Here is an 8,825-nt window from a genome sequence, read left to right as displayed (position 1 = left end):
GCTTGTTTCTTAGCAGGGTCATTCCTGTGTGACTCTGGCTTCTTCCCTCCGGTTATCTTGTGTTTTCTTTGGTGTTTGATCCTCACCTGTCTTGGAAGTGTGTCAGAAGGGGCACCAACCTGGGTGTAGAATGCAAGTCACATGTCTGTAACCTTTCTCGAATTAGTCCAGGGCTTGTGAACTGCAGAAAATGGGCAGTGAGCCTCCACTTTCCAGAGTTCTCCTGGGCCTGGAAGTCAGCCCTTGTCTCTCTGTGGGAGAAGGGAAGGCTGCTTGTAAGAAGACACATGCATACAATTATTTATCTCTTTATAAAAACAGAGAGGTGCAGCTCTGATGTTGAGGTCTCTTTGTTAATCTGCGTACACTCCCAGATGGAGTTTTAAGCTTTAACATTCATAGAACAAATCCAGAAAGTACAAGTTCCTCTCAGGTTGGAGAGAGACCTAAAATTCCTTGCTGGTCCTTTGCTTTGGTATGTGAAGTAGTGGGAGCAAAGAAATACAGGAGATGCTTTCATAAAAGCCTCTGTCCACCTGGCCAGTACTCCTTAACTTCCTAGGTAGAGATGTACATACTGACCCTCAGAAACAGCATCTTGAAGACTCAGACTTTCAGGGATTTGTCTTCTCTTCCCAAATCAGTTCAGAGCCAAGTTTGCTTACAGAGTGTACTATCCGGATGCCCTTGAATGCACTCCTTGCTCTAGAAGCACACTGTCTAGTCAGGTATTTCAGATGCTCAATAGCCATGGGAGGTTAACACTTCCATGATAGACAGCAGTACACAGAAAACATTTCCATCAAGTGAGGAGATATCTTTGGGTAGTACAGCTCTCTCCATTTAAGTGGGGCCATCTAACTAGCCTTCATTTTAACTGTATTCTATTTACTTGTTACTAGTGAATTAGTTGAGGCTGTTGCTGTCTGAATATGAACATGTCTGTCTACTGACCTGAGGGAGGTAGCTTTCAGGGTTCAAAAGGATTTGTATATAAACCAGCAGTACCGTTTCTTTCTTATTTTGCCCCATTTGATTCTCACAGAGCTAGGTCAAAGCATGAGCAGCGTGAATTCTTAGAAGTTTCAGTCCTACTCATGTTTTCAGACTCTGCAATGACAGATCAGTCCCGCAGGCCAAGCTCTGGCTTCACCCAGAGTGTCCCTGGATGCTGCCCTGGGTAGCTTTGTCACTTTTCTGGTCACTTACACCTCTTTCCTCACAGTTCTATCTCTTTGTTTGTAGAACTACATCATGAACCCCAGTTATACAGTCACCAGAGTTTTTAGGTTCAAAGCCTAGGCTCAGGCAGGGTTAGGGATGAGGTTTATACTTAAATACCAGAAGTCTGTACAACTAAGCACTCCTGGTTGAGGTATGGTTCCACCCATCACTGGCACATCTTTGTCTCTCTTCCTGTTTGTCTGGAAAGGTGTCAGAATTTTATGGAACCTCTTCCCGCTCTATCTGGTACCAGGACTTCAGCCTTCCTTTATCCAAGGAGAGGACTCCTGGGATATTTTAATCCTCTGGAATCCATTGTTTCAGTGGAACGATAGCCAAAGAGGAGAGAAGGCATGCATGTCTCTGTAGAGTAGCACCTCCTCTCCAAGACTCTGACATAGTTGCTCACAGCATGCCCTGCACAAGTTCTGTTTTAACCCCTGTCTACCTGACTGGGCTTGAAGTTTTCTGTTGCCTCTAAGCTTTGCTAATGCTTCTGTCTCCTTTCCTTCCTTACCCTTTCTGACTACTGAACCTGTTCTAAAATGTTCTAGCTCTGTGTCCCTATAATTGAGACTCTCTCTCTCTCTCTCTCTCTCTCTCTCTCTCCTAACATCAAAGAGGGCTATATTTGAATCACTACTCAGCCATGTGTTTCTGGTCTTTCACAAACCTCAATTACTCAAGTCATACCATGCCCGTCTCTCATGATAAAAATAAATAAATAATGAAACCCTAGATTACTTATATCCCAAGCATCTTTGGATTAACTGCTTGCTGGCCATTTCCTTTAAGTCTCAGTTGACTTGGGATGACTCTGGCATAGGTCCTTGTATGCCAAGTCTCTTCTTTCCCAGTTGAAGCCACGGCTTTGTTACGACTATAACACTGCTGTTTACAATGTTATAGTCATAAGACTATATACTATATACTATATAGTCAAAGACCCCAAACACTTTTTGCTTCATTTCAAACCTACCACTTTCCTCTGCTCATCTCAAAAGGAAGCGAAGTCTCTTCCTGGATTCCAAGTAAATACTTGTTTGTTTATTTGGCATATATGTATAGTCGTTATTGTCTTCTGCTTTTCTTATATTCTCAGCTGTATATTTCTTTCCTCTTTACTGGGTTGTGAGTCCTTCAGAGTAGTAGCCTGAGAGTCTGAACTCAGGTTCCTACCTCAAGCCCTTAGTTTAACCTTGTATGTAGATATTAGCCATCTAACAATAAGGGGGCAGGGGGAGGTCCTCAGGGATGCTTGAAGAGCAGCAGGCTAGTGATTTCCACTTAATCTCTTGCTTTGATTCTCACACTGATACGACAGGAATAAGAAAATGTTAGTTAATTTCCATATTGCTTTGACAAAGACATGGCAGGAGCATCTTAAGGAAGGAAGAATCTGCTTCAGGTCATGATATGACGGTCTAGTTTCCTGGGCCACAGGGGAGTGTGGCACTTGGTCACACTGGGTCTGCAGTCAGGAAGCAGAGAGAGGTAGACTATTTGTGAATAGCTTTTTCCTCCTGTTTAATCAATCTAGAACCCCAGGCCATGGATGGTGCTGTCCACATTTCTCAGTTCAACCTCTGTGGAAATACCTGGAAGTTTGTCTACAAGACAAGTTCTACTTTGAGTAAGTAGGCAACCATGTTGAATCATGATGGCTGGGGAGGATCTGAAGTTAGGGCCCCAGAATCTATATTAAGCCAAACATGTATGCATGTGTCGATAGCCCAAGTATTGCTATGGTAAAGACCTGGGAGGCAGAGATAAGTGAATCTCCAGATGCCCACAGGCCAGCTAGCCTGACTTATGCAACAGAGAGAAGAGTCTGTTTCAAAGTGGAAGGGAAGGGTTGGCACTTTGTCCTCTGACCTCACACGTGCACACACACACACACACACACACACACTTTTTTTTTAAGACTAACCATCACAGTATTAGAAATTCTAAGCACACAGTTCATCATGTGCTAGTCCACTCCCACTGAGGTCCTATCCTTTTCTAAGTGAAAAATTTCCTGTCAAGTATAGCAGGGTTTGCCTCCTGGCAAGGCTCTTTACCATCTCTAGGTATTCTGCCTCTGGGATTATTTTTCTAGTGAATTCACTAAAAATCAAGCAGCAACATTATCACTTTGCCCTGCACTTTTCATTTGCCACATTAATTCACTTAGCATGGCATACAGTATAAAGCTATGACCTAGGAAGGGAATAGGAGCTTGCCTGTGAACCCCTGGAATCATACATGTTATTATGTAGGTGTGTGTGTGTGTGTGTGTGTGTGTGTGTGTGTTGGTAGGGGATCAGAACTCACAGATTCTATCAGATTTTGGAGCTGTCTCTGTCACATAAAAGGTTAACACTTCCAGGTCAGATAAAAATGGCTTCCTTCCCCTCACACTAGCATTGCTGATCTGTTCCTTTGTGATCCAGGAGTCCTGTTTGCCAAGGGAGTGAGTGGGCACAGTGCAGACCAGGCCCTGGACAGGCAAGAGTAATTTTACTATTTTTTGTTTATAAGGGCTCTTTAGTTAACTCTAGAAACATCAAAGCAAGACTGACTTGTGTCTTTCCGTACTCTGCAGGCCAAGAGTGTCTGGTGCTAAAATAAATAACTGGCAGTTTCATTAGACTCCACAAAAGGAAGGAAAAGTTTGTGTTTCATACCTTTTATATTATGTAAAAACATTGCTATGCAGACTTCAATTCTTCAATCTGTTTATTTAAACTTAAAAAATAGTATTAAATGCTATAAATAGAATAAACCATGTCCAGTTATGAGCAGTTACAATAAGTATGTAGCTGGTAATATAGCCTTAGAAATAATAAACCACTTATCCCTGATGGTTACCCTTAGATTTTATTAAGCTACAGTTGACTGAAGGAGGAGTGGGTGGGTAGGGGCAGGTTCTACTTGTTTAAACTGTCGAGAAAACCTTTAGTTCTTATTTTAGGTCCACTGTAAGTCTTACATAATCATGGAACAGCTGAAGTGTGCCAACCAAGACTCAAGTTTGTTTTACTTTGCAGAGAAATCCGAAGTCTGTTCATCAAAGACATCTGTTTATTTTCAGTTCATTTTGTTTCAGCTCTAAAGATGCCTTCGTTCATATCACATAAAGATGTGAGGATCTGAGGCTGCTACCCTGACTCTATTGGAGGTATGTGCAGAATATTACTGGCTATTACACAACCCAGTTACCCTGACTCCTCCAGAGGCACGCGCTAAGTACTGGTTAGTACATAACTCAGTTACCCTAACTCTATTGGACGTATGTGCTGAATACTAGCTATAACATAACCCAGTTACCCCAACTCCTCCACGGGTGCATTCTGAGTATGGTTAGTATACATAACTCAACAGTAGGTTGTATAGGGGATGAAAATACAGCTACTCTTAAATGCACTCAATATAGTAGGGGAAGATTTGTAGCCCTAACACTTATACTTGGTGTTAGAAAATTGATTAGATTGTCTTTGTTATAAAGTCCTTTAAAAACCCAATATCAGTTTTGTATGTGTCTCATAATATTTGGGGAAGTGGGATTTACTTCAAGGAGGTAGGTTACTGGGAGAGTGTCCGGAAGGATCTATCTTGTACCCAATCCCTTTCATCTTTCTGTCTCTGCTCTCTGCCAACTTCATGGTGAACTGCTTTGCTGCATCATGTGCTCCCGGAAGCTCAGCCCAGCAGAGGCCTAGAAGCCACAATGCCAGTGTCTGTGGATGGAAACCTTGGAAAGTGCAAGACAAAGTACATCATTTGGCCTTTGTATCTGTCGAGCATTTTGCCACAGAAATGTAAATGTAACTGACTCTTTTGTATAATTATCATGAACTACACTATTTATATTGTAGATATCAGAGAAAATCCAAAATAATGAAAGAGAAAATAAATACAATGAAAGTTTTTTTTTTAAGCAGAAAAGTCCTTCTTAAAATTTATGTGAACTCCCAAGGAGACTAATGAAGTTAGTAATGTTTCAAAACTTACCTCAAAGTGAGAGTCATCAAAATAGCTATTTTGTATAGTATAGAGATAACCTATGAACCAGTGGGACAGACCAGAAAATCCAGGCATGAACTCTCACATGTGATCACATGATTATTGAGCAAGAGTTCTAAGAACACTTAAGGAAGTGGTGGTATATTAGCTGCTGTTCTAATGCTGTGCTAAATACCACGACCTAAAATAGCTTAGGGAGAAAACTATTTATCTGACTTACATGTCTGTCTTAGTTTGGATTTTATGCTGTGAAGAGACATCATGACCAAGGCAACTCTTATAAATGAAAACATTTAATTAGAGCTGGCTTACAGTTTCAGAGGTTTAGTCCATTATCATGGTGGCAAGCATGGTATTGTGCAGGCAGCCATGGTGCCAGAGAAGCCAAGAGTCCTTTATCTTGATCTACAGGCAGCAGGAGACTGTGTCACTGGGCATAACTTGAGCATATATGAGACCTCAAAGCCCATCCCAAGAGTGAAATACTTTCTCCAACAAGGCCATACCTACTCTAATACACCTTGTAATAGTGCCACTTCATATATGCCACACAACCAAACACATGACTCTAGGGAGGCCGAACCTCTTCAAACCACCACAACATATTTTATCCATTAAAGGAAGCCAAGGCAGGAAGTGAAGATGGGAATCTGAAAGCAGAAACTGAAACCATGGAGAAATCTTGCTCGCTAGCTTGCTCCCATGGCTTGCTTTGCCTGCCTTCTTATACTGTCCAGGACAACCTGCCCAGGGTTGGCACCACTCACAGTGGTCTGAGACTTTCCAAATTATTCCTTAATCCAAAAAATGCCCTACAGACTTGCCTACACACCAACTTATGAAAAGATTTTCTCAATTGTAGATCCTCTCTTCTGAGACATATCTATATCTTTGTTAAGTTGATAAAAACAAACAAACCCAGCCAAGACTTTGGAGAACCTGTATACCCACATATAAGTGAAGTTGTACTTTACTCTTATATTATATATAAAAAATAACTCAAAGTGGTCCAAAGATTTAAATGGAAATGCTCAAATATAAGTAAATTTTGTAGATGAAAAGATCAATGACATTCAACTTGACAATGACACTATGTTGTGTTATTGTGCTTCAGTACGGCTGGGAAATTGAACTAGGGGCTAAGGTAAGAAATATGACTTCAAATTCAAGACTGTTTCTAATTCATGTGATCGTAAGCATGCATGCTCTCTCTTTTCTTTTGGTCCTAGCTTTCTTATGTGTAAAAAACCTGGGAAATGAGAATGGTACGGGGTATAAGCATGGGAAGAGCTAAGGTGCGTGAAGGACTTCATGGTGCCTGGCATGCAGCTTGTTCTGCTAGTGCAGGCAGGAAAGCAGTGGGCTTGGAGTCCAGTTTCCTAATTCAGATGCAAATGATAGGCTTCACTACTTGTAGTATTAGGAAATAGATATACAGTGATGGAGGACTTTTTAATTCTGAGTTATTAGAATTAATAGCAATCTGCATTCCATAAAGATATAGCAAACACATGCATCAATTTTGTATGGCTCTTTGTATTAGGAACTTTCTCATTGTTGAGACAAAATACTTGACAAAAGCAGCTTCAGGAAGGATAGATTTACTCTGGCACACAGTTTGAAGGACCAGGCCGCCATGCTAAGGAAGGCATGGTAGTAGGAGTGGGAAGCAGCTAGTTACCTTGCATCCCTAGTCAGGAAGCAGAGAGATGGATGCTGGGCTTTGCTTGCTTTTTCCATTTTCATTCAGTCCCAGGCCCCAGCCCATGGAGTGGTGCCAACTACATTTAGAGTAGATGTTCCCACCTCAACTAACCCAGCATCTAGAAAATTCCTAAGGTCACACCCAGATTTTTATCTTCTAGATCCTGTCTGGTTGGCAGTGACTGTCACACTCTTATATCTGTGGCTCTTGGTACAGCATCCAACAGGCATTCTTGGTATAGACTTTCAAGCTTATCCTTCACCAAATTCAGACATTCTTAGTTTCGTGTCACATATGTAAAAAAAAAATCAGATAATGTTTAGTGTGGTTATCAGATGAGTGTATTTATTTAGTTGTTCATATTTGTATACTCTGCAGAGATCCTACCATACGTGCTTACTTTTAACACTGGAAAAATATTCAAATATCCTGCAGAGAGAAATGGGAGCCATTCTGTGTCCTGTCATTGTGCACTGGATCCTAGATGTGGCACTATGGCCTTCACTATAGTTTGGATCCGCACTATCCTGCACAGACCCACATGGTAAAGAGTATTCTGCAGAGTGGCCCTATTGGGGTTGGTAAAACCTTTAAGGGGGTGAACCTAGGATGAACTTTTATGCCATTGAGAGTATACATTCAGAGTGCATTGCAGGGTGCTCTGGGCCCTTCATGTCACTTGATTCTTGGTTTACCTTGTGCTAAAGACCTAAAGTATTGTAGCAGAGTGAGCATGGACTGGCACCTCTTAAACTATGAGACCACATCATTTGCAAAGATGGAAGGTTGATTTCAGGCATTTGTTGTAGTAGTAAACATTGGAGTATTGCCACTCTGAAGTGAACTGAAAGTATTGGTCTTTATTGGTCACATGCCATGTGCACCTTCCTGAGAGTCTGAGATGCTTGAAGAGTAAAGGACTTTGGGTAGGCATCTACATCAGCTTTCTTTCTCTCTGCCTTGGAGTCTAGCTCAACTGTTAGGAGCACAGAGCTAGATCCCACCCAGGGTCTGGTACATATGTCAAGGGCACAGTGCATGGATATTTACCAAATGCCCATGGAAGCACAAGTGGAAGTAATAGTGGAAAGATGAACTCAAGGAAGGATGCCCCTGTAAGAGGCTGGGGACCCTCAGAGCAGGGCAATTAGAAGGAAAAGCAGGGATCACAGACATAAAATATCTGCATACTTTGGACTGTTCTTGGACACTGTTCTTGATTATACAGAATCAAGAAATGAGTTACCATCTTCACTCCTGCAACTGAGCAGGCTTTTATAGCCAGGAACACAGGGAACACCCAAGTGTCAGATCAGTTGAGACTTGAGCCACCAGGGCCCCACCTGTATCGAGGAGCTGGGCAGCACAACAGCCATTTGTGCACCTATCCTGCCAGGGGACATCTGCTCTGCAAGGAATCCCACATTTAGAGGGAGTCCCTCATTTAGAGGTGAGGCTACCGTCTTTGCTGCTGTGACTGAGCAGATGGGTACAGCCAGGAATGCAGGGAACACCTGCATGTCAAAACAGCTAGAGCAGGGACCACCAGGACCCCACCTGAACCCAGGACCTGGGCAGTGCCACAGCACTCTGTGCCAGGGGAGAGCCAATCACCCAGGGGTGCTGAGACAGTCTTGCAGGCACACAGGAGGGACAAGCACCAGCCAGAGATAGCAGGACCAACTAACACCAGAGATAACCAGATGGCAAAAGGCAAATGTAGTAAAATTTCTAACATAAATCATGGCTACATGGCACAATCTGAACGTAATTCTCCCACAACAGCAAGTCCTGGATACCCCAACACACTGGAAAAGCAAGATTTGGATTGAAAGCCACAGCTCATGATGCTGATGGAGGGCTTCAAGAAGGACATAAATAACTCCCT

The sequence above is a fragment of the Apodemus sylvaticus genome, chromosome 3, assembly GCF_947179515.1.
Source record: "Apodemus sylvaticus chromosome 3, mApoSyl1.1, whole genome shotgun sequence".
Lineage (NCBI taxonomy): Eukaryota > Metazoa > Chordata > Mammalia > Rodentia > Muridae > Apodemus > Apodemus sylvaticus.
Note: the sequence above shows the minus strand (reverse complement) of the source record.